At 32.5% G+C, this 25449-nt stretch overlaps 1 protein-coding gene and 1 pseudogene across 2 annotated transcripts in view; one reads left to right on the top strand and one right to left on the bottom strand.

Annotated features, from left to right (window-relative positions):
• Cad87A (cadherin 87A) overlaps positions 1 to 25449 on the top strand; it is a 152333-nt gene that overhangs the window by 49356 nt on the left and 77528 nt on the right. The window lies entirely within an intron of this gene.
• On the bottom strand, positions 16310 to 17259 carry LOC148281785 (carbonyl reductase [NADPH] 3 pseudogene; annotated as a pseudogene). Its single transcript, XR_015822275.1, has one exon. The product of XR_015822275.1 is annotated as a carbonyl reductase [NADPH] 3 pseudogene (transcript).

The raw sequence follows: 25449 nt of genomic DNA, 5'->3' as shown, positions 1-25449 counted from the left end.
AATTTTGTAATGAAAAAAGATAGGGAAATTTTAATACATCCACCTTTCCCCACCACCCCCGCCCCTAGAACAATCAATCTACCCAAATTTACCGATTTTTTTTCTCTATATCTACCGATTTGCATGATGGAGGTTGGCAACGCTGACAAACCGCACTTTAGGACGTATGTAAGTCTCCTTGGCGGTGCCCGCATATAGAAAAAAATGAGACGATAAAAGCTGCCTGAAAAAGCTCTCTGTACCCTTGTAGCCTTGCTGTCCAGAAAAAAGATTATCCAGACGACGAATTCTTCACTGTGAACGTCATTAACCTTTCCCTTACTGTCCCAAAAACATCCGCGCGTTACGGCGCTGTGTAGGTAATCATTACACATGCAAAAAATTAGAGATTTTAAATCGGATAAATGTAATATTCATAGCCAACTGCGTCAATTATTTACAGTTGAAATTAAAAGTGATAACATTTAAAATATAATTGTTAAAATATGAAAAAAACATGAGTTAATGCTCGCAGCGCGGGCGAAAGAACCGCCCCCGACGAAAGTTGTCAACTTTCGTCGGGCGGCGGCGGCGGCGTAGCTGGCGTCCGGGAGAAGTACTAAAAACTTTGCTGTTCGCGCGTGTGACGCGTGAATTCTCTTTCATTCCCGAATATACCTGTACTAACGAGAGTGAGACGTTATGTTACTCTTTTACTACGTACTCCGCAACATGCGACACATTGGTAAACTTTATCTCCGATTTTTGATAAAATGCTTCTTCTGTTCCCAATAAGCATTCATTATTTAATAAAAATATATTTTAACCGATACGTAAATGTATAATGGAAGAATACCGAAAATCTTATCCCATAATTTATTATGTTTATTGAAGTTATTAGATGCAAAACGTCACCGGGAAGGGAGAGTTTAAAAATCTGTATGTACATATGTTGTACTCAAATTTTAATTTTTTGTTTCTTTCTCGACTCGAAAGATAAAGTTTGATATGGTGTAGAACACTGACCTCTCAGTACGATTCTCATGCTATAATCCACTCAGACATCAACAACCCTGAGGTCACCTGAAGGTACTTCACACGCGAAAATTTCTAAAGCAATTAATTACCTACTCTAAAAAGGAAAATAACTCACCGTAAGAAAACGTCAGAGTTAGATAATGATGCTATATTTCATCTCGTGTAATTACTACTAGGGGTATAATAATGATGAATTATGTACCAATAATTGTTGATGTCGATGATTTGATTATTTCTGTTGACTTAAGCTTTGATCTTTTCCCTTATTATTTTCTTTTCATCATTCCCTTTCTTAATGGTGCATAAGACACTGCATCGGTACACCAATCGGGAGTGTATCTGGATCATTTTTGTTACACGAAGGTAAGATGATCAGTCTTACGCTTCAGGTACCAGTGCAGGGACCTTGAGGTGATTTTCTCAAAAATGGCCCTATATAAATTATCCATATATATATTAAATATTCTAGTGTAAAAACACCCTTTTAAATAAATAATTCACATCAACCATGCTGGGAATCGAACCCGAGACCTCTTGCATGGTAGGCAACGCGCTGACCATTACACCACGAGGCCGACGGGCAAATTACAAGAACGCACAGTGATATTTTTATAACAAAAAAAAATATATATAATATATGGTGTGACATTCAGGACCCCGATTGTAATGTGATGTTAACAGAGTTGCCTTCAATTTATTGTCTGCAAAGTAAAATCGAATTTAGCGTACAAAAATAAGAATTGAATGAATGTATGACGAAAGAATGCTAAAATGGATATTCTATGACGAGAATGAATAGTAACGTAGGGCGTGGACGACCAAGAAAGACGTGGCGTAATCAAATAAAACAAAATCTCATGTCTAATTATGTCAAAAGCACTTACAACCGAAAGGCATGTATGACGAGTTGTGTAAATGTGGAAGAAGCTAGGAATGTATGTCAGGATAGACGTGTGTGGTTGTACTTAATAATACTTCACTTATTTTCTTTAAAATAAATTTAAGCACATCAGCATTAAGCTGCTCGCTTTAAATTAATATAATAATAGTAATATTATATAAAATATTTTCAATTTTATTTTTTATCATTATAAGCTCTAATTAATTATTGTTGATTGTGAATTTTTACTAAGAAATATATATATTCATGGAAGCAGAGAGAGAGGGGAGGAAAGTAGAGTTGGAGCTATACAATGTCTTCTCCCTTTTATGTACTTTTATTTAATTTATATATATATATTTATATATTTTTTAATTAAATTATTTTTCCCCTCTCCTCCTGCATTCATAATAAATTAATGTGAATTCTGTAATTGGTCTTACTTTTTAAAATTGTTCTTTTGTACCTTGTTTTATATATAAAAAAGACTGTATGATTTCCTATATAAATGAATAAGTACAGGTTAGCTTAGTATCAAGCAGCTACATAATGTTTACCTACCTAAAGTTGAATACAATCCGCATTTGCTTCGAGTAATGCCCTTATTTGTCAATATTAACTAGATTCTCCGTTATTTAAGAGGCAACTTTTTCATACGCGGTCAACTACAGACTTCAAGTGGCACTACTGTCTACTTTTACCGGACGTATTTGTCTATCACTTTCAACAATTTTTCAGTGCAAAACCGCATATCAAAACATATTATATAAAACAAGACAAAAGCCGCATGAAAATGAAGTTTTCTTTTTTTATTTATTCATATAAAGATACATGTTACAAAAAAATAATAACGTATCCCAAACTCTATGAGGCCAAGAGCCCTGTGTTGAGTTGGGATACAACATAATAGAAAGTGAAAGCATAAATGTTAGTAAAGAATACTACAAATAAAAAATATTACATAAACATACATAAAAATACTACATAAACAAATACAAACTAATACCACTTTGGGACAAAGGAATTTTGAGTATTATTTAATTAAAATTTATAACCTACTTCTACTATCTATTAAAACTATTCAAAAGGTTATAAATTAATTTGTATAAAATTTCTTAATCTTTATTTACTTTTTTTTCTCATGTTTCTCTATAATAATGTATAAACTTATATGTATGTATATGTACGTGTGTATGTTTTCATATGTAAATTTATTAAATATTTTTCTATGTACCCTATGTTGGTACATTTCCTTATTTTTACTTATTATTGTATCTTTTAGCTTTTCTTTTGTTATCTTTAATTTTAACTAAATTTACATACTTATGTTTCACTGCTGCACTTGAATGTAATTTCTAATATATGTAAAAGCCCGTAGAGCGTGTAAATTAATAAACAAATAAATAAATAAAACAATTGGTAACGAGAAAATGTTCAAAAAGGCTATAAAAAATGTATAGTGTAGCTAGGTAGAAGTAAAATGGATTGTCTCATTCGCCCAAACCAATATTGAATCAACTGCCCCACAACTGTATAGCTTATGTTAGGTTTTTGTTCTTTCATTGTGGGTTTTGTAATATAATACTCGTATATATAATATAGGTGTACATAAATTCATTATAAACATAAATACGTAGTGTTTAAAACAGTCTGAACATTTTGTTAATTATCTCTGTTTATTAAGTTAGTCTTCTTTGTTTATTCTCAAATGTAAAAATATTTTTAAAAAAAAGTATATTGTTAGATATCCTCGGCACGCGCAACCCCGGTGAGGTTACATTATTTTTATTATTAATTATAGTTTGTGAGAGAAGAAAAAAAAAGTGTTTTTTTTTTATTTGGACTGATTTTGGCCAAATGAAATCCCCGCTTCCCAAAATTTTTGAAGTAACAGAATTAAATTTTCTATACCGGAATCATTTCCGTTTTTCAAATTTTTTTTATCTTAGCTTTATGCCGTTCGTCTGAAGATGGCAGATAGAACTGGGCGCTTTTTTAAGTTTTTGGATAGTCCTAGCTCCCGTAAGAAACATTGTCTCACAAAAGCAAAACGATAGAAACACGTAATGGTGAAAATATCTATAGTGTGGAAAAAATCATTGCTCCGGTACCATAATCCAGGGAGAAAATACGGGACTATGTTTGTCTGAAAAAGTAATACCGCGTTTACTCTTAGAGTTACTACTTAAAAGTATTATTATATATTATATTTGATGTCAGACTGAAATTTCATACTCACATAGGCACTGTATGTGACAATGCGCGCAAAATGTTGGGATTTGTTTTCCGAACAGCTAAGGTGTTCTTGAATACTCGTGTTCTAAGGCTTCTTTATAACTCATTGGTGCGAAGCAGACTTGAGTGTGGATCTCTGATCTGGGCACCCCACTAATTGAAGTACTCTCTTATGCTGGAGATGGTTCAGAAGAAATTTCTTAGGTATCTTTGCGTAAGGGAGTGCGGATATTATCCGTGGTTGTACCCGTCTGACTTCATACTGAGAATGCTTGGCTATAATAGTTTGGAGAAAAGAAGAAATGCATACTTGCTTATGTATTTTTTCCGATTGATCCGTGGTATTACGATCAACATAGGTGTAACGGAGAGTATTTTTCTTTTTGTTCCTAATGACCTTAGACATAGACAGCTTAAGCTGTTTTATCTTCCTGCTTGCAGAACCAACCCGCCGATGGTAATGCCAGTAGGAAGAGCAATGTCTTTACTCAACCGTATCTCTTCGGATATTGACATCTTTCATATTAGTTAAAAAAGTTCAGAGAGGATAGCATTCTTTCTCTTTAATTGCTGGGTATTTTTATTTTACCATTTTTGTATATTTAAATTTTAGTATTTATTTTTTCGTGTTATGTATGCATTGATATATTTTGTAATGAACATAAACGTTTATAAAATAAATAAATTGAAATAAATAAATTGAAATTGAAATTGAAATTGAAAAAGAAACGAAACGATAATAAAACCTAGTTTGTCTTTTCTGTGCATGTAACTTGATAATTTTGCCTCGTGGTCTAATGGTCAACGCGTTTGCCTACCATGGGTTCAACTCCTGACACGGTTGACATGATATACTAATTTAAAAATATGTTTTACACTGCACTGTCTAGATCATTACCTATTGTGATGAAGTGCTTTGATAATATAACAATAATATTGTGTGATGTGTTCAGTTGTTTTTTTTTTTTTAACTTTTACTTAAGCTTTACTGTATATACGGGCCTTCAGTCTATTTAATCTTTACATTCGTTCAAAAAATTCCTTCACAAGGCAAAACAATAGGGAAATATACTTTTTTTTTAAAAACATTTTTTAAGTAATAAAAGTCTTCGAAATACTGTCCAGTAAAAATTTTTTTTGCTAATTATTAGTAGCATAAAAAATACTTTTAATGTTGTAATTTTGAATTCCCGCAAAAAACGGTAATTCCATTGGCCACGCACCTAATACGTCACGATTCATGGTTATTTGTTCCTGGCCATATTATCACGAATCTTGACGTCACAACAACCAAGGTCAAACACGTCGCGTTTTTTTAGCAATGTATTTTATTAAATTTATTTTTTAAATTTATGTATGAAAACGTTTCTCCACAATATCTATATTAATTTTGAAAATACAATTAATTATTTTAAATCCATTTTATATATTTTTATCGGTATTCGTAGTATGTAATATTTCCCTATTTTCCGATTTTTGTTTTAAAAAAATTTAATAGAAAATAGTAGACTTAAATCAGTGTTTGATAACAATATTAGGATTATTGTATTTTTTCATTAAGCTATTTCTTACAACAAGTGATGACTTGTGCTATTTTTAAAGGTAATCAATTCCTTGCGGTTTCTTTGCTACCGATAGCGTAACCGTTGTTCGCATCGTCTTTGGCTCCAACTCACTTTTCGTGGCTTGAATGGATTTAAATAGCGTGGTCTTCGATAATGAAATGTCAAGGTTCTGTCGGCATACTGTTACTTTAGCTATAGAGAATTCGACTGGCGGACAGGCCCGTCAACAGAGCTTAAAATGAGCCTCCGTGGGCCCATCTATATAAATATAGGCACTTTGGTTGAAGAAGGTTCTAACATATGTTATAGTCAAAAACGAGCTTTCAATGCTTTACTTACTTTAGAAGATCGCCGTCTACTGTTGGACATGGGGGTGCTTCATGACCTACTTAGTGGACGCCTTGATAGTCCGGCTCTTTTGTCGGAGCTATCATTAAATGTCCCCGGCTACCGCACCCGTCACACGTCGAGCTCTCTATTTCATGTGCCAGCAGTTCGTACGAACTATGCCCAAAACTCTCCACTTATACGTTTTGTTAGTGAATATAATTTGAACTTTCCCCTTATTGATCCATTTGATTGTAAAAAAATAACATTTAAAATGCGCGTCTTAAAACATACTTTTTTGTCTTATACTTAGTTTCAATAATAAAGTCTTATTTTATCTTATCTTATTTTATTTTATTTTACTATATTTTATCTCTAATTCTTAATATTTTTAATATATTTGTATTTTCGACACGTGACACTTAATATTTACACATTACAATATTTACACACATGTCCACTCTCATTCCAATATAACACCCACTCACCCACCCTCTCACTCACTTACATTCACACAAACACACTAGTATGTATTGTACGTGTATTTAATGTTATTTCTGTGGATATCTGTCATTGGTTTTATTCTCTGTATATTTTATTTGTTGTATTTTTGTTACATATATTACTGTTGATATCCCCAATAAATTTAAAAAAAAAAAAAAAAATATGACACCATTTTTTTATTTATTTATATCTAAAATAATGTTAAAAGCTATTTGTTGCTTAATGTTAAAATGTTATGTTTTGTAGAAAAAATTAATTTAACGTTATTTTGAAACCATAGTGATTTTTATACGAATGACATTTTTTAAATCTCGACTTTTATTTTTACCCGTGACGCCACCGTTCGTCAGTTTTTTCGCATAGTTGTTTTACGAAATCTAAGGACAACAATAACAAACCATCGCGCCGTTTCCCCGTAGAGGAAGACAGAGATAATAGAATGCCATATCATTCTGTTTTTGCAAAAAGACCTCGCTTGCTCTACATTCATGCATCTTCTCATGCACGCACGCATGCCGATTATTCCGAATATCGAATAATATTGACACATCCATCTTCAAACATTTGATGAATTCGGTCAAGTTGTGTCTTTCTCAGCCTTCCTCGTTTCCTACGTCTCCCAACATTCGCATCATAAAAGTTTTTAGGCATCCTTTTGCCGTCTATTCGCTCTGCATGTCCAAACTAACGCAGAACCAATTTCTTGATTTTGTCGAAAATGTGTATCTCAGTTTTACATAACGCGCGGATCTCGACATTTTTTACGTCTAAGGAACTTCCTAAATGACGCGGGTGTTTTGTCCTAACCGCCCCCAATTTTAAATAAGTTACTGTTGCCCAAAAAAAAAAATCGTTTATTTACTATATGTTGAACTGTTGGTTTCCCAAATAAAATAAAATAAGTTCTCTCATCAGCGATGGTCGTGGGTGTGAACAATGATATCTTTTGATTAATTATTACCTATTTGTTTAATTCATATTAGTGATTCACATTATTATGGGGAGCAGGATATCAAAATGACATAAACAGACTACAAAGACAACAAAATAAAATATTAAAGTTAGTATATGACCTTCCCTATTTAACTGCAACTAGAGAAGTTTTTAAACAAACTAAGCAATTAAAAATAACTGAACTCTTTCAACTAGAATCATTAAAATTTATCCATAAATTAGCCACTAATATAATTGTAGACGAAGAACTAAAACTAGTAAAAATTTGTAGTCAACATGGACATAATACAAGAATATCAGACAAATACCATATACAACTTTCTAAAACAAGACAAGGACAATCAAGACTAATGAACCAGGTACTGAAATTATACAATAAACTACCAGACAAAACTAAACAAAAGACTCAGACAAACTTTTCAAAAGATGTAAAAAATATTATCTTGAACAACTGAGTATAAACGAAAAATGTATATATTATTTTATGTAATATGAATGTAATAATCCGTAAGGGTTTATAAATAAATTTTCAAATAAAAAAAAAAAAACATAAAATACCTACCTATCAAATGATATAATATCATTGCGGCTCTGCACAACGCAACCGTACGGTAAGGTCGGTAAATACGTGCCCTAATATAACCAGCAATATACAATGAAAGACGGTGGGCGAACATTAATTAGACACTAATTAGTGTACCCACGTTAACGATACGTCAGTAATTCATGATCTTCCTAATTTGTAATATAATATTATATATACTTGATGTTTCAAATCAGTTCAACGGTCCATCGCGCCGAGTCAAAGAAGCCATTCGCAACGCCGACTCCGAGATACGAGTATCATTAACTTGTGAAGGAAAAGTTCATTCACTAGGTACACTTGAAATTGAATCTGTAAAACGATTTTGAAATATTCAATGGCATAAATATCTCTTGTGTTTAAAAAAAAACATTTAAGCAGCAAGACAGTTGACTTAAATTCGCTGATGCGAGCAATGATCATATTAATTATGCGGGCGCGCGGGCGCGCGGGCGCGCGGGCGGGGGACAATAGCCTAAGTAAACTTTTTATTTTTATATTATTGTTATCAAAAACATTTTTCACTTTGTGGTATGACATTTTACACTTATTTGTTTATAAATTTGTATAAACCACTTAATTTTTTTAATTAAACTTCGACCGGTTTCGAGGTTACTACCTCATCGTCAGGAATTTAACTAACTTATAATTACACGCGTTGCTATTTATATAATAAAATATTGTATGAGAGAGACAGAAAATTGAAAGAAAGAGAGAGAAAGAAGATAAAATAAATCATAACGGGAATAGTTTTAAAAGAGGACTCGAAGTTAAATTTAATTGATTATTTATTATTTGAAGTTTTTGATTAATGGCTTTACTTATTTCTAATCGTTCTAAATTATCTAAACCATTTTTATTTGAACACAGTTGCATATGAAGTATACACAGTTGAAGTATATGCAACTGTGTTCACACACGCGAGATAAAAGTGTTTTCTACGGCCGCAAGAGCGGTTCAGAATAGCACCGCTGGTTCATTAAAAATAATATATGACATACAAAAAACTGCCTCCTTAAAAGTAGGGGATTTTGTCTTATGTGATTTTTCTAATTTCTTTTTTAAAGTTTAAAATAATGTTCTCTCACGACGGTGTCTCAAGGGAAATTTTTAAAATAATTTTAAAACATGCCTTTAGCCCATGTTAATATATTTTTTTAAACTTTTACATTTATCATATAAGTAACATTACATATACACTTTTTTATCTTAACAACATTTTGAGTTTGTCCAAATGTCTGTAGTGAAAAGAATATATATTTTTAAATATTTTTATTTTCACTCTGCCAGGAATCGAGCCCAAGACCTCAAAAATAGTAGGCGATCGCGCCAACCACTACACAGCGAAGTGGACTAATCTCCACCCGATTTCATAAACAAATAAAATAAAAATTGAAAGTTACATTCTTTTTTTAAAAAAATTATATGGTTTTTCCATTTAAGTTGGCGGTCAATAATGACACCCAAGTACTTGGTTCATTTCCCTGAATTATTTTTTTCACAATCGGAACAAAGGTCAATTTTACGCTGTAAGTTATGAAACATCATTTTTAGTTCGATTTTCGGAGCTGACAAAACTGAATTATAGAAAGTAAGCTCATTGCGGTCAATCTATTCTTTAACTACAGCTATACATTTATTGGATTTAAAGGTATTTCTTTCCCAAAGTTTACCTTGAACAACGATTGCAGTGTCGTCAGCAAAAGAAAATAATCTGCCGGGAATGACAATATCACAAAGTTCATTGCAATTTATGAAAAATAATAATGGACCAATAACTGTTCCCTGTGGTACCCCGTGTATGGAAGTTTCAGTATTACTAGTTTTTGCTCCAATTCTTGTGCACCGCAATCGGTTTTGTAAGTCATTTACAAAGAGTGATAGACATTTATCGTTTATACCAATTTTGTGCAATTGATGTAATAAAAATCTGTGGTTGACCGTATCAAATGCTTTTTTAAGATCCAAGAATATAGTGAGACATTTCATATTTGAATCAAGTGCAGTGTAAGTGCATTTTGTTATGTTAAATATTACATCTTCGGTGGTACGGTTGGATCTAAAGCCATGTTAATTGGGAGACAAAAATTTAACTCCAGAAAACCTATTACTAAAATCCTAGATAGTAGAGAGATCAGGATAATTGGTCTGTAATTATCAGGTCTAATTTTGTGTATTGGAATGATAGTTAAATGTTTGAATTTTTTAGGAAATATTCCTTTAGATAGACAATAATAATTATTAAAGATGTGGAGTACAGGTTATATTATATAGGTTTTTATAGTCTTGATTGTTATACTACCTATTTCGTCTGGACCGTTTGCAGTGTTACTATTAAGGTTACCTATCGGTTAGAAAACATTCGTCCAGGGTTCTATTTCACACAGAGAACTGTAATCTTCTTCTGTCTGAACACAGAATCTGCAGTTAAGAAAATGAATGGTCTAACTTTTCTTCGTGCAAACGTATTCCTGTATTTTCTCCTTGTTTATGGCACTTGAGCTATGATTTTATACACACTATTATTTTTCTACTTTTAAAAAAAACTCTTTTGTAAGATCTAGGACTGTTCGAAAACCTTAAAAAGCGTCCAGTTTAACTTGCTGCCTTCGGACGTACGCTCTACAAATATGATAACTGTTTAAAAAAAAAAAAAAAACGTGCCGACACAGATAATATCTTTTTGATACTCTTTCTTTTAGTAAGGCATAATCGGTCCAACGTCCAGTTGTTTTTTTCCCACAATATCTGGGAGGCATCTGCGAGAGAGTGACAAAAACTATTTTCAAATACTTATTAATCAAACTGCTCTCGGCGCATATCCTCTTAAGATAGCTCGATAACTGATCATAGAAAATATCTCAGATTAATAACGCGCTACCACTATAGAGCCGACCATACGGACAAAAATAATTCTAGGTTTATTAATCACGAAGTTAGCTTTAGTTTACAGCAAAACAATGGACAATCGCAGGTCTAGAATCGCAAGTAAAGTGACGAAACCGTCCGTTACACGCCTGTTGTTGAACCAAAAATTTGCAACGTTTATGCAATATATTATATAAATAAAAGACGAGTGATACTTTAATCCACAAATTTGGAAAATCCAGTGACCGGTTTCATCGCTTTCGCGACATCTTCGAGTCTGGAATCTTTATTAAGGAGTTCAATGTATTTATACAAAACAGAGGTAAGGATAGATAATTCAAAATTTAAATGAAGTAGTTTTTATCTTAAGGATCATTATCAAATTTTCTTTGGGTTAACTAATGAGTTGATATAATGCTATTTTAATGAGTTTAAGTATTTTATTTTTAGTGCCCCTTCCTTCGTGAGTGTAATTTTTGTCAATTGTGATTTCCGTATCACTCTTTTTTATTTATATAATAAATTAGAATGAATTTCCATCAAGAATATTCTACTTACAAACTTAAATGTTTATGCAATAGAGAAAAATGGCATCTCTATAGCTGTAACGCGCTATTACTCTGAGGAAAATATGGACCTTCAATAATATACTTTTTAATTTTATTTATTTTGTTTTTTTCTTTGCTTTTACAATAGGTATACACAAATACAAAGTAAACTATTGCATAAACTCAAATGCATGGCCTGTATTTGGGTTGCTTATTATTTTATTTTAAATTTCATTAAAGGCTACTGGATGAATACAACAGATATAAAAATAAAAAAAAACACACTAATATTGGAACACAAATGTTTGGTCATTAAAAATGAGAAAATAATAATAGGTGTAAAACGCTGTATAAATAAATCTGTTTTTTTATCCGTAATTTCAACAAAAATTCAATCGAAATAAATTCAAATAATTCATCTCTATCATATTATCCTTATGAAAAAAAAGCATTGAACAGTTTTGGAGCTATGAAAAATGAGTTTCTTTTCTCGCGTCTGGATTTACAATAACGGATTTTAAGTACCTACACTATTTAATATTTGACTATATTTATTAAATTTTTTAGGAAATAAATGTTGGCGGATAATCACTCATTCAACTTCGAAGATGGCATCGAAATTTTACATACAAACAAAAAAGGATTTGCACTCAATTATTTTGAATTATTGAAGATTAGAAAGGCTGTAAATAAAAATGTTAATATTATTAATAATCAAATATTTTCCCTCTCCTTAAATCCAAACACAAACCCCCTTTCCTCTCTACTCCCGTAGCCACGCCCACTCTACCCTCACTGTGATAATTTTATATACATATCGTGGTTATACAAGTAAATGTGACCATTTGCAAAAATTACGAAATTAAGATTATTGACTTTTTGACATCGTATTTGCATAATGCTTGACTGGTAAAAATGCCAAGTCGATCTGACGCTCTAAAAAGAATTTAATTTGTAAAATATGTGACCATTTGATAGAAGCACACAGATTTTTGACAAGTAAAACTGACCAACACACATCGTCACTTTTATTAGTAAATTTAAGATTGAAATAAAAAATCCCAAAAACATAATTTATAGTTATAAAATAAAATACTACCTCCCTCAATGAACGAAGCAAAAATGATTGACCTGCTAAATTTCATGATAAAATTTACAGGTAAACTTGACTAAAATTGAATTTTTTCAATTTTTTTTTTATATAAACGTGATAATGTTTTTAAATATGTTTATACTTTACGTTGAAGTTAAAAGTACCGTACATATAGTGTAAAATTACCAACCACCTCCTTGAAAAATCTGATCTTTGAGAAGCAATTGAACACTATAAAAACACTAAAATGGCTCCCCTGAACATTATTAATTTTGTTACTTGGTCAATTTTTCTTGTATGCCCACGGTATGTTCTGTTAGTTTGTAATTAACCCTGAAGAAGGGAGGATACTGTTGCCGAAACTAGTTGGTTGTCAAATTATAAAAATATAAGGTGGTACATAAAAACAAAATGATTTTATTTTAATATATTAAATAATAATGTTCGGCATAGTAAGTGCTTCAAACATCAAAAATAACGTATTTTAGACACTGCTGGCAATAGATTTCTCGTAGCTTCTAAATTTCAGCACGCGTATTCTGTCACAATTTCGTTTCGTAAGTTCGTTCGTTCGTCACGTATCCATCTCGCTCAAATGCAATCAAAATCGTATTTCGCTCTCGTTCCCTATACGAACGAATTTGCGAAACGAATTAGTTACAGAACAAGGCCACAGCTTCCTGAAATATTGATTATTTCTCTTGAATCTGATTATTAACACCAATTTTCTTTAGCGTGGGAGTTGACAACGTCGTACATAGAAATTAAACGGTCTGCAACTGAACGATAGCTTCCTTATACTAACATACTGACTCATAATTGAAATACGTTGCAATAGTAATTCTGGTGAATTTCCAGTTATCGTTGGTAAAGACGAACCTAAGATGTGTACCGTAGGCCGCATAAACGAGTGGGTAATACGTAATGGTGATGAGAATTAGATCGAAAATATAAAATACTGAAGTGGGAAACATAATAGATACTGTGGAGGGTTGAATCCGGTATTTGTCTACACTTTTTTGTGTTTTTAGTTTATTCAGAAAATTTAATAAAACAATGAAATACAAATTTAAAATATACATTCCTTACAGGAGCGTGCGGTGGGGTTTTTGATTAGGGAAGCAATAAGTATACAAGTAATTGGTACATAATAATATACACTGCCCTTAAGAAATTAAAGACAAACTAAACCTTTACATGATTAGAAATAATAGCAATAATTTCACATATGTAGTAATGAATTGAAATAACAAATCAACCAACTTCACTATATATACTATAATAAATAACTGCGAGTATTTTGTGGCGTTATATTTTATTTGACTAAAATGCAGTAAAACCAAAATGGATAATATCTTGTTAAAAAACTTGACTTTTCAACGAAAAAAAATTGGTCATTATTTGAACCCGAAAAATCAAAACATGTTGTAAATTATAAACCTTTTTTCTTAAAACAAATCAACATTATATTGATATTATGTTAGAATTAAATTTTAAATTTTATTTTGTATTCTACTCCACCACATAATAATGATTATAATATTACGTTCAGCGCCAAAATACCGAAATCGCATCTGTGCTGCGCGGCGCGGTGCGGCGTTATGTTCGCATCGCATCTAAACTACATGGCAAAAAAATGTATTGGTATGTTTCGATTGGTTCCGTTGCCCAGTGAGAATTGAAGTCTGCGCCTGCGCCCGGATTGCGCGTTCAGTACGGCGCTGGAACGGAAATTCGAATTTGCTTCCACCGCGATCGTTCTTTAAATCGATACCCAGCCAGCCGGTAGCAAGTACTCGCCGATCAGTAAGCGCATGACAGCGCTGGTAAACGGATGTGCTAGTGGGTTGCGTTGCTTTTTATCATTTTTTTATAAAGCGATTGTAAAATTCTTCCGCAATTTATTGCGATTATAAATAAAATTATTATTACATTATTTGTTTATAGTAATTTAAATGTTAGGTATTATGACTGATATTTAATTTATTAAACATGATATTTTATAAACATTATTTGGCTAAATTTAGGGGAACCAATGGTTCCATGCGTTCTATGAGCGGATCGCGCATGATACCTTATGATCAAAAATAAATGGAAATTTGGCAAAAAAACCCAAAATTGTAAATTTTAATAAATTTATTTATTATCATCTTCAAAATACTCGCCATCTGCGACGATACATTGATGCCAATGCTTAATCCAATTGTCCATGCACTTTTCATAGGCCTGCAAAAGTATGGCCTTTACCTCTGGCAGCGAATTCTCTTTTATGGCATCAATCGTCTCAAAGCGCGTTCCTCTTAATGGCAATTTTTGTCTTGGAAAAATAAAAAAGTCGGACGGAGCCTGGTCTGGAGACTGCGGGCTGATGAGATTAATTAAATTTTCAGGCAAAAACTCCGAAACAATCACCGCAGTATGAGACGGCGTTTTATCGTGGTGTAAAATCCACGAATTGTCCTTCCACATCCCTTAGATGTTTTTGGGCCGAGAGCGGCAGTGACGCGTTTCATGCCTCGATAGTGAGATGCTCAATTACACAGCAAGCTCTCGGATTGGTACACATCGAATTTTCAACACGATTTGCTTTGCCGATTCGATGTTTTCTTCGGTTTCTGACGTTGCTGGACGTCCAGTATGTTTATTATCATCTATTCACGAACGTATTTAAACCTCTTGTACCATTCGTATGCCCGTGTTTTAGACATACACGATTGTCCAAAAGCTTTATTCAACATTTTCAATGATCGAAATTTCATTAGCAACATAAAATTTATGGCGCGCGCGTTGTGCCAATTATTTTATTTATTGTAAAAATCGTCACACAGTGATTTTTCGACTCACTCAAACAGACAGGAAATACGGGACTTCGTTTGTACAAAGAAAAGTAAGATCGTGTTTTCTCTCAAAATGTTACGTTTATTATGTTTAGAATCCTGAATTTCATAAACAAATCAAACTTATTTAAGATGCTCTGCAACATTTCATTGTTCCCGGACTGGAACCTAAGGCGTAAGACTGATCTCCTTAGTAGGTAGGTGAATCAATTCGGTAAAATCTTAAAATCTGACATTTTACAGAAATCTTTACGATGTATTGATGCTCAAACATAGGAAGATCGGTGAATGTTATAAGCCCTGTGGAACCCATATATCCCTTTCATATCTGTCCACCGCCAACGTCATTTTAAAACTAATTTGTCGTGTTTATCTTCTCGGGCATCGAATCAGAGACCTCAAAAATAAGTAGCACAGCGCGCTAACTACTAGGTATACCAAATACACAACAGAAGTCTCATACACACAATTTAAAAATCAAGAATAGGCCAATCACGACTTCTTTTTGACGGACTGAATGGACAATGGCTGATCTCACTAAAAATGAATAAACGAAATAAAAAGAAATTTAAATATGTCTTTAAAAATAAGACATAATTATAAAACATACATTATGCCACATTTAAGTACTTATCCATTAGTACTATTAGTGATCTAATTTAAAATGTAAATAAAATCACATTAGGGCCAAAAAAAGTTAAGTTTAATAAGGCAAATAAAGTGGACAAAATGGGTTGCGTGAAAAAAATAAGATAAAACAACTCATTGGGTACATTTTCATAAAAACCCAACATTTGTTTAACATGAAACTTTTTTAAACTTAAATTTTATGAGGCAACTGGTCCAAAGTACATTATAAAAAATATACATACATTTTAAATCATAGAAATAAAACAAATTTTCAATTAGTCTGCTAAGAATAACAATCGCTCAGTTTATTTCGTTTCGCGTTTTTTTTTACTGTCATATTTAATTAGCCGGCATTTTGCCGAACCAATCCACGATAGTCTTATCATACCACATGTAGACTCCCTTCACGTCCTGCGGAGCGTCCAGTGCCAAGTACAGGGTGGACACTGCTCCCTCCTCGATGGTTAGGGGTCCCTTGTGGCTCGTCATGTCGGTGTCTACGTAGCCAGGGTGCACGCAGTTCACAGAAACGCCTTTCGGGCCCCATTCGCGATCCTGAATAAACGTCAGAGCGCTTACGGCGACCTTAGACACTACGTAAGAATTGCCGCTCCAGCCCTTAGCGACGTGGGTTCCGTCCTTCGCCGCATTCACGAACTCCTTGACCAAGTCGGTCAGTTGTGGCTCCGTGAGAGTATTGCTTCCAAATCTGCTTCGAAGCGTTCCGTCTGGAATCAACGACAAATGACCCGCTAAACTCGACAGGTTTATAACGCGGGCATTTGGCTTCAGTATGGGAAACAGTATGTTGCACGTAGAGACCAAGGATAGATAGTTTACGAATATTGTTTTTTCTGCTTGAACGCCAAAGTTTTCCGTCGAGTCGTTTTTGAACGCGATGGCGGCGTTGTTGACTAGAATGTCTATACCTCCGTTCTTTTGTTTGATGAAATCTCTGAATCGTGTCACGCTTTCTGGGTCCGATACATCCAGCTGGTGATAAAGGGGATTTAACCCAGATTCTTTTAGTTTCTGCACCGCGTTTTGGCCTCTGGTTACATCCCGCGAAGTTAGATATACATCTCCTTGGTAACGTTCGCACAATCCTTTGACAATTGCGTATCCGATGCCTTTATTTCCTCCAGTAACAACTGCTACTTTCGCCATATTGTTGTAATATTTGGATACAATATGCTCTCTATACCATTTGGTGATTGTGGTTTTGCGAAACACAAGCGTGTATATTTATAGTGGGGCTTATCTTATTTTTGTATTTTTATTTATAAATCAATAACAGTGTTAGTCACTTAACCGCAAAATGTGTGGTAAATAAGACTATTGTTTTCAGATATGTAAGTTATTGACATGCAAATAATTATTGATATCGATGACTATCCTGAATGATTCCAATTATTTTCAATTTATTTTTTTTTCAATTTATTTATTTTAAATATAACATATACATTACAAAAATATATTCAATACGTACATATTATAAATAAGAAAAAAAAAATACACGAAAGAGACTCATGTCAAAGTAGTCGAAGAATCCTGCTCCGGAAAACCCCTTCGGATACATGGAACAGATCAATATCCAGAGCGGCGTTGTTTAGCATAGCGGTAGCCCTTCCAACAGGCATAACCATAGGCAGGTTGGTCCTGAATATCGGAATATGAAACAATCTATGCTGACGCTGTCTTAGGTAATTATCAGGAACATACAAACCAACGCTCATCATAATTTCAGAATCAAATGATGTCAAATAAGTCATTGAAAGACAAAACAGGTAGGTAAATTATCAATTTATTCTGTAAAAAAAATTAAACATTATCTTAATTATTGTCTAAAAACTGTATTAGCGAAAAAACCACAGGCAATATAATACAAGTGGAACTTTTCCCAATAAAGGTAGCTGGAAAAACGTTTACGAATACTGGTTGTTTAACTTGTGCCCTTTTCACACTTGCCACGCAAATCCACCCGGCCCGGTAACCTTACCGCGTTCATCCTACAAACACATACACAACAGTCAGCAGCGGACATCCGGGACCTCGAGAACCTGATGCTTTGTAAAGTAGGCGAGTGTGGTTACGACTCTCAGGAGGTATCCGCAGTATATGGCCCAGCCGACCGTATCGCCCCCGCTTGGTGACAGTTGTCACCGGAGTTTGCTACATCCGTTCTCTTATTTTTTCATTCATTCATTACATTATTATTGTACTTTAATATGGCAACCGGTCATTTTTCATTCATTTTTCACTTCAGCAGGTGGAAATACATAAGAACTAGCTGTTTTTGAGCCCGAAACATTTTCATTGTTGACCAGAGTTATTTGTAAATAAATAAATAAAAAAATAAGTAATGCCCTTGACTGCGCGCATCTCTTTTATTTTTGAAAATAACAATAATTTTTACATAAAATGCATACGTCATAAAAACGATAGAAACATACATTTGTAAAAAAAAGTATTTATACGTTTTCCAAAGTGAATAATATGAATTAACAATAATAAAATAAAATCCCAGTAACAAAATAAAATTAACTATAATAACATTTTCAGGAGCCCCGAATAAAAAATAATCATATATATTATATCAAAACATAATAGTCAACACAAGTTATTTTTTATATAATATATTACCCAAAAAAAAAATACGTTCAAAACTCGTTTATTTATCGTAGCTGCTCCTAATTTCACTTACTTTGTCCCCATTTAGATATTTAAAAAAAAAATGGGTCTTCAAAAAAAAAACTTTTTGAAACACTGTAAAATAAAACATTTGTCAGTGTGTGATAAGTTTATGAACCTTTAATTATTTTCATGTTATTATCAAATTAATATTTTGAATCGGTAAACTTTTTTACTAAAATCACTCTCCTCCACTCTATTTCTTCATCCCTTAACCTTCTTACGTGTTTTTTTTTTCTCTTGTCTTATAATATAAAATTATTATTTTTTCTCTTAACTGTGTAACATGTTCTCTCATTAAATTTGTGAAAACTATAACTTGATGTTTGTACTATTTTTTATATTATATAACAACCGTTGTTTTTACTGAATAAATAAAAAAAACAGCTAAAAAATAGAGAGAAAAAATACAGTGCAATTTAAAAAAATGTTTAAAAGAGTTTATTATAAATAATACAAAAAGCAGTAAAAGTTTTTTAATTTGAAAAACAATTTAAATATTAATATTGTAAAAAATTACAAGAACAATAACAATCATTTGGGTTGTAAAAATAATCGAATTATTCGATTTGTCGGTTGTACGCACTGCTAGTTTACAATTACTCAAACTACATAGGTATATTTTTCAAGCGATTAAATAGTTCGCCCCGGGCTAGCGACCTGTAGGCTCATCACCTCTTGCATCATTCTACATATATATAATAGCATATTTATCATATAATAATTTTATAAGATCTTTGGCACATCTGCATTGCGAAGCTAATCAACAGTGTCCGGTCGGGTGATCTACTACGGCTGATATTATATTGTATACCTTTAGATACTTGCTATCTATGTTACTTGTACGCTTATTAATTTAATCACCTGATTGTGATCTATAGGTGTGGTTAAAATGGGATAGTAATATATATATGTGCACATTGCGTATACAGACGTTTAATATTCGCGGGTGATTTATGATTTTGAACAAAAGTTTAGCAACCGCAACTTTTTGGAATATCGAGTGTTATAAATATTATGTATTACTTACGTTAATATTTTTTTATATAAATACTTAATCAGTACTTAATCACGTCATTAATCTTGAGGAACTTTAGCCCTACGCGAAATCGGATACTAAAAATGTTTTCTTACGCGCGATAAAAATTAGAGCATTAAATTATTTATTTAAATGATGTCACGCAACCTGTAAGCGGGGAGTTCTAAGGGGAATGCATGTAAAACCTAACGCACGAAATCCGAATTTTTGTGGTTATTGCTGGAAATAAGCGACCCAATAGCAAGAAACACATCTGCGAACTGCCCAACCCTTAACGTATCATAGATTTTATTAAACTGTTGAGCGAATAAATAGTAATGTTTGCCGTTTGCACAAAAGTAAAATATTAACTTCTTCAAAGATGTTTATTACGTCATTAACAAAAATACTAAATAAAATAGGTCCTAAATGGGGATCCTTGAGGAATCCTCGGGGAAATATTCAAAAAATGAAATCAATATGATGATTAAAAAAAGTTATCGAATAAAATATGCTTCTTGGGGGACCCTAGCAACCAAGAAACCAGGGACAGATCATGCAAATAAGCGATTATGCACAGCTTACCTTTATAGCTTGCCCGAACTCATAGTATTTGTAGAGGAGTGCAAGTATTTGGCTATTTTTATAGATCATAATTTTAAATGGTATTGTTAAATATTTTTAAAATTTGTGATCGAATGCGGACTCTTGTGAGTACTTTTTATAGGTTATCTTTTATTTCGCCTAAAATCACTCTAAAAATAATTTATTTTCTTTAGTATAATAAAGTAGTAGAGACATTCGACTTAAACTAATATTAAAATCATCCAGGGTATACAGTACTCTATAGTTAAGAGAATTTACAGCGGAGATTTACAGACAAAGAAGTAATAATGTTCTCCTGTACAAAACGGCGGCGTGGTGTAGTGGTCAAGACGCTTGACTCACGCACGGAAGGTTCCGGGTTCGATTCCCGGTGAGAACACAAAAAATTAAAATGTGATTTTTCTCAAGCCTGGGTGCTCTGTCATGTAATTCACGACTGTAATTAGGCCTCTTTGCCTGTTGTGGTGCAAAAAAAATGTAAAAAAAAAAAACGCTCAAAACTCTGCCCGTTTGAGGATGACTGTGGCTTTGCATCATTTTAAAACAATTTAATAGTAATACTTTCAAAATTCCTCTCAAACATAACCATAATACACGCTTCACGTATACTGTTGTTTTGGTAGTACCAAAAGTATGAAATAAGTATGGTAAAATAATTCTCAATTATTTAGTACCTAACATTTTTAATTTATTGCCGAAAGAATTTAAATATAACACTCAATGTAACAAGAGCAAAATAAGAGGGTAGCTACTCGATAAAAAGTTTATATTTAAATATTTTAATTTTTTATATATTTTCTTGTATTCAAAAAATTTTAAAAAAATAATTACTATTATTTGTATATACTCGTACATACATGTATCTTCTTATCTTTCCGGCTGTTAATTTATTTATTTTAATATTATTATTACAAACACAAAATTATAATTTATACAAAGTTGCTTTGACTGCCTAACCAGGGTTATTTACCCCGTTCTAAGACAGTCAAAAAAATATAGAAAAACAGTAATCAATTATTTAACTATATCTGTAAAATCATTGTTTTTATAAATTTAAATAATATTATAAAAAATAGTATAAACATAAATCTACACCAACAAGCTACAGAAAGTGGCTTGTTAGGATTTTACTTTTAGTAAAAATTAAGAAAATTGAAATGTTAAAACTTTAAAAATGTATAATTATACTAATAAAATAAAAAAGTTAAAAAAAAGAGGCAAATACTCTTGCTATTGGAATAAACCTGAACTATGTTTTTGAAAGCAAATTATTCCACCAATTCCCAAAAGGAACACTCCCACACTACCAGAAGTCAAACTAAAGGATGGGTCATGGGGTCTACCACAAACTCTTTGAATTCGGGCAAAAAAAATTCAGGTTTCTGGGCCCCAAAATATTCAATATATTACCCGAACATTACAAAACCATGACCCGAGTTCAATCGAATGAATGCGTAATAAAATGGTTACTGGATTTAGGTAGAGAAAAATCGGAAAACTTACTAAAAACATTCTAAAATAATAAATGGTAAATATATTGTATGACTTTATAGTAAATTAAATAGTAGGTAGTCATATTATTGTTTATTTTTGCAAAATGTATGCCTTAAAAGAGGTTGTACCTAGTTAGGCAGACTAGACATAATCCAGAGAAATCCATTACCTAAGTACTATGTATGTAGTTAAGAAATTGTAATTTTTGTTAATAAACCATTATTATTATTGATGTCGAACCATCGCTCAAGCCTACGAGGGTTCCTGGTTTGATATTTTGTCCCAATTAACGTCTTAAATATTTTGTTATTTGCTAGCTAAAAAATGTCTAACGATATTTACCTGTTAGAAATCACCCGAAAACATGACACATTGGAAATTCATCACATACCAAGGAGTTGAGGTCACTGTTTGATTTGTTTTTACATTGTTCGTAATTATAATTTAAGAATAAATTATCCTATAAGTTTTAATCCTGTTTTGAATTTAAGTCGAAAAAATAATTACGCTATGGTCCAGTGTTTGGTTCGTGGCTAAGTGGGTGCAAATGGGCGAACAAATCATGCAGCGTGGGTTTGATCCCCTATATGTTCGCAGGTATGTTCTCGGTAGTAAAAAACAAATCTCAAAACTGAGATCTTGTTACTGATAAAATATAAATTAAGTTATTACTAACACCAAGTACACATAACTTTATCCAGATTATGTACGCTGAAATGCGTTCCGAAAAATGAACAAATAAAGTAACATATTACAAAAGAAATGAATAATAATTGTGAGATGGAAATATGAAAGTTTGGGCATTAACAGGGCTTATGACCTGTCATGGGCTCGTTTAAGTAGCCATTTTACACACTGTGTAACATTTACCATTCTGCTTACGTTTTAACATTCATATTTCGTCAGTTCTTACACGTGTTGATTGAATCGGGTTGTGGTCTCATGGCTAGTGTTGCGGACTCACGGATCAGAGGCCTGAGGCTCGAACCCCATTCTACCCCAACTTGGTTTCCATTTTCCAAGAGTGAGTTATTAACAGCTCGTTGGAAATGGCCCCAAAATTAAAATATTTAAGTAAATCATAAGAACAGATTTTTTTTTTTTTTCAATTTTTATTTTATTTTAATACGTTAATTTTAATACCTACCTAAGAGACTAAATCCACGAATTCAGTCTTTGTCTACATAAATTAAGACAAACTCGAAATATTGTTGATGAACAAATAGTGCTATTACCGTATTTTTCGGACCATAAGACGCACTTTTTTACTCATTTCAACCTAAAATTGGGGTGCGTCTTATGATCCGATGCGTCTTATCGTCCGCAAAATACGGAACCCTTTGATTCCTGAACATATGTAGTTTTAGTATAATTTTTTACCTTTTCCTTTTTGAATTATATTATTTACTAGCGGAACCGACAGACATTGTCCTGCCCGAACGTTGGCAAAAGACTTTTCATTGATAAGTAGATACCTAGGTACTTGTTTGTGATTAAATTCCAAAACTAAAAATTGTTAATATTAAAATATTGAATTAAAGTACCTAGGTACTTGTTTATGGTTGAATTCCAAAACATAAAATAATTTTTTTTTCAAATATGGCATTCTTTTTGCAAACGTCAAACTCCGGTCTTCTCACCGACAGAGGGGTGTACTTATGTAGGAATACGATTTTTTTATGTATTGAATTTAAAAAGAAATAAATGGGTAGAAATTATAAAAAAAATTAAGGAAATAATCTGAGTTAGATCCACAAAAAATTAATGGTGTTTGTTTTACACAAAAAAACAACATCTTTCATTTTTTGTAAATGCTTTCTTCTCGAATGCGGTAGATCGCTGAATAAATCATTTATGCTCCTTACTTCTTTTTTACATATTAGATTGAAGATTTTAATATCTACAAACACGCACAGCGTAAAAATCTATATTTCTCTAAAAACCGCACGTAAATCGGTTAAGCCGTTTAAAAGGAATTCAGTGACATATAACGTACAGAGGAGTAATATATATAAAGATAGCTCGAAAACGATTGCATATTATTCTAGTTAAAAAAAAAAAAACTTTAATTATAAAAAAAAAACAGTGGTACAGATTTGAACCGTAATAAATAAAAAAATAATTGCTATGTTTTTTATTTATTATATTTTTTGCTTTGCATTTTACAATAGGTATAATAAGTTTCTAATACAAAAAAAATCCCACAATGGCATTGCATATAAAAATGTTGTTTTTTTTTTCATTCTAATCAATAGATGACGAATTTTACAGGAGAGCAAAAATAATAAAAACCGTATTTGTAGGACGCTGGGTTCGTATACTTAATGAAATAGGTTTTTTATTAATGTCAAATGGGTTTGTTTTTATATACAATCACAAAAAAGAAACAAAAGTGTATATTAATTAATAACTCTTTTCTTGGGCCGACAAGAACGTGCTCGTTAAAACAACCGACGCATTTTGTCTGCTTTTTGGCGACCTCGGCCCCGTATTTATTTCCTACAGTTTATAAGACAAGGAGCCACATTTTGTTAGTTTTGAATATTCTATTATACTGAACTACTTCAGCGGCGCAATCACAAATGATTATCGACGTGCTTTAAAACATGCTAAGCATTTGAGCGATCACAATGAACAATAATAAACATGCTGAAGTTATCGCGGTCATAAGTTAACGCTTGTGTAATCTCTACGCCAACGCTCGTGTCGGTTTGTTTTTTATTTTCCTCGTAAATAAATACAGTTCATTGCCAAAAAATCGCCATTTATTATAAAAAAATAATACAATATATTATTGCATTAGCAAAATACTAAGGAGTATCTAATACAAAAAAAGTGTAAAATAAATTACAAACAATTACTATGATGGCGACTGCTTTTCTTGACTTGCCGAAAGCCGGCTAAATGCAATATATAGCATGATAAATTGTGAAACACAAATAAAACAGTATAAAATTAATTATTTTACTTTAGCTACAGTTTTGGAATATTTTCCATATTTACACCGTTGAAATTCGAATATGTGATTGCGCAGCAGGATTATGCGTCGCGAAACGTAAATATTTTGGCATTTAATATTAGTTCTTGCCAAGCATCAGGTTGAAGTGTGACAATATTATATTAATATAATAATCCCGATCGATAACTTTCACATTGTGATCGCGAATGCGAAAAACAACCATGGCGAGAAATTGTTACCACGTCGCTTATTAGCACGTCGATAGTCATTTGCGATTGAGCTACTGGAGTAAAAAATGCCATTAATGTATCGAAAATCGAAAAAATGCAATGAGCCGGTTTTAGCCGTGCACCCTTGAAATGTGTAATATTGTGTTGATTTTCATTTAGTGATTTGTCTTCTTTGTCTTCTTGTTTCTTCGGTCTGTCTCCGGTTGGTGACCCTAGGAACTTATGGCGAGCGGGAAACGGAAGAGACCTATTATCGCCATACACCATACTCCGTTTATGGTAGCCATTTCTCAGACCACTTTCCTGCTACTCACCTGGCTTCCCACTTATGCAACCGTACCTACTAAATTATTCATCACAACACTTCTTATGTCACTGCATATGTCATTAGGTATACCTGTATATTTATA

The sequence above is a fragment of the Micrasema longulum genome, unplaced genomic scaffold (genome assembly GCF_059751315.1).
Source record: "Micrasema longulum isolate JH-2025_06_02 unplaced genomic scaffold, ASM5975131v1 h1tg000407l, whole genome shotgun sequence".
Lineage (NCBI taxonomy): Eukaryota > Metazoa > Arthropoda > Insecta > Trichoptera > Brachycentridae > Micrasema > Micrasema longulum.
The sequence above is the reverse complement of the archived record's forward strand: the minus strand, read 5'-3'. Positions and strand labels throughout refer to the sequence as shown.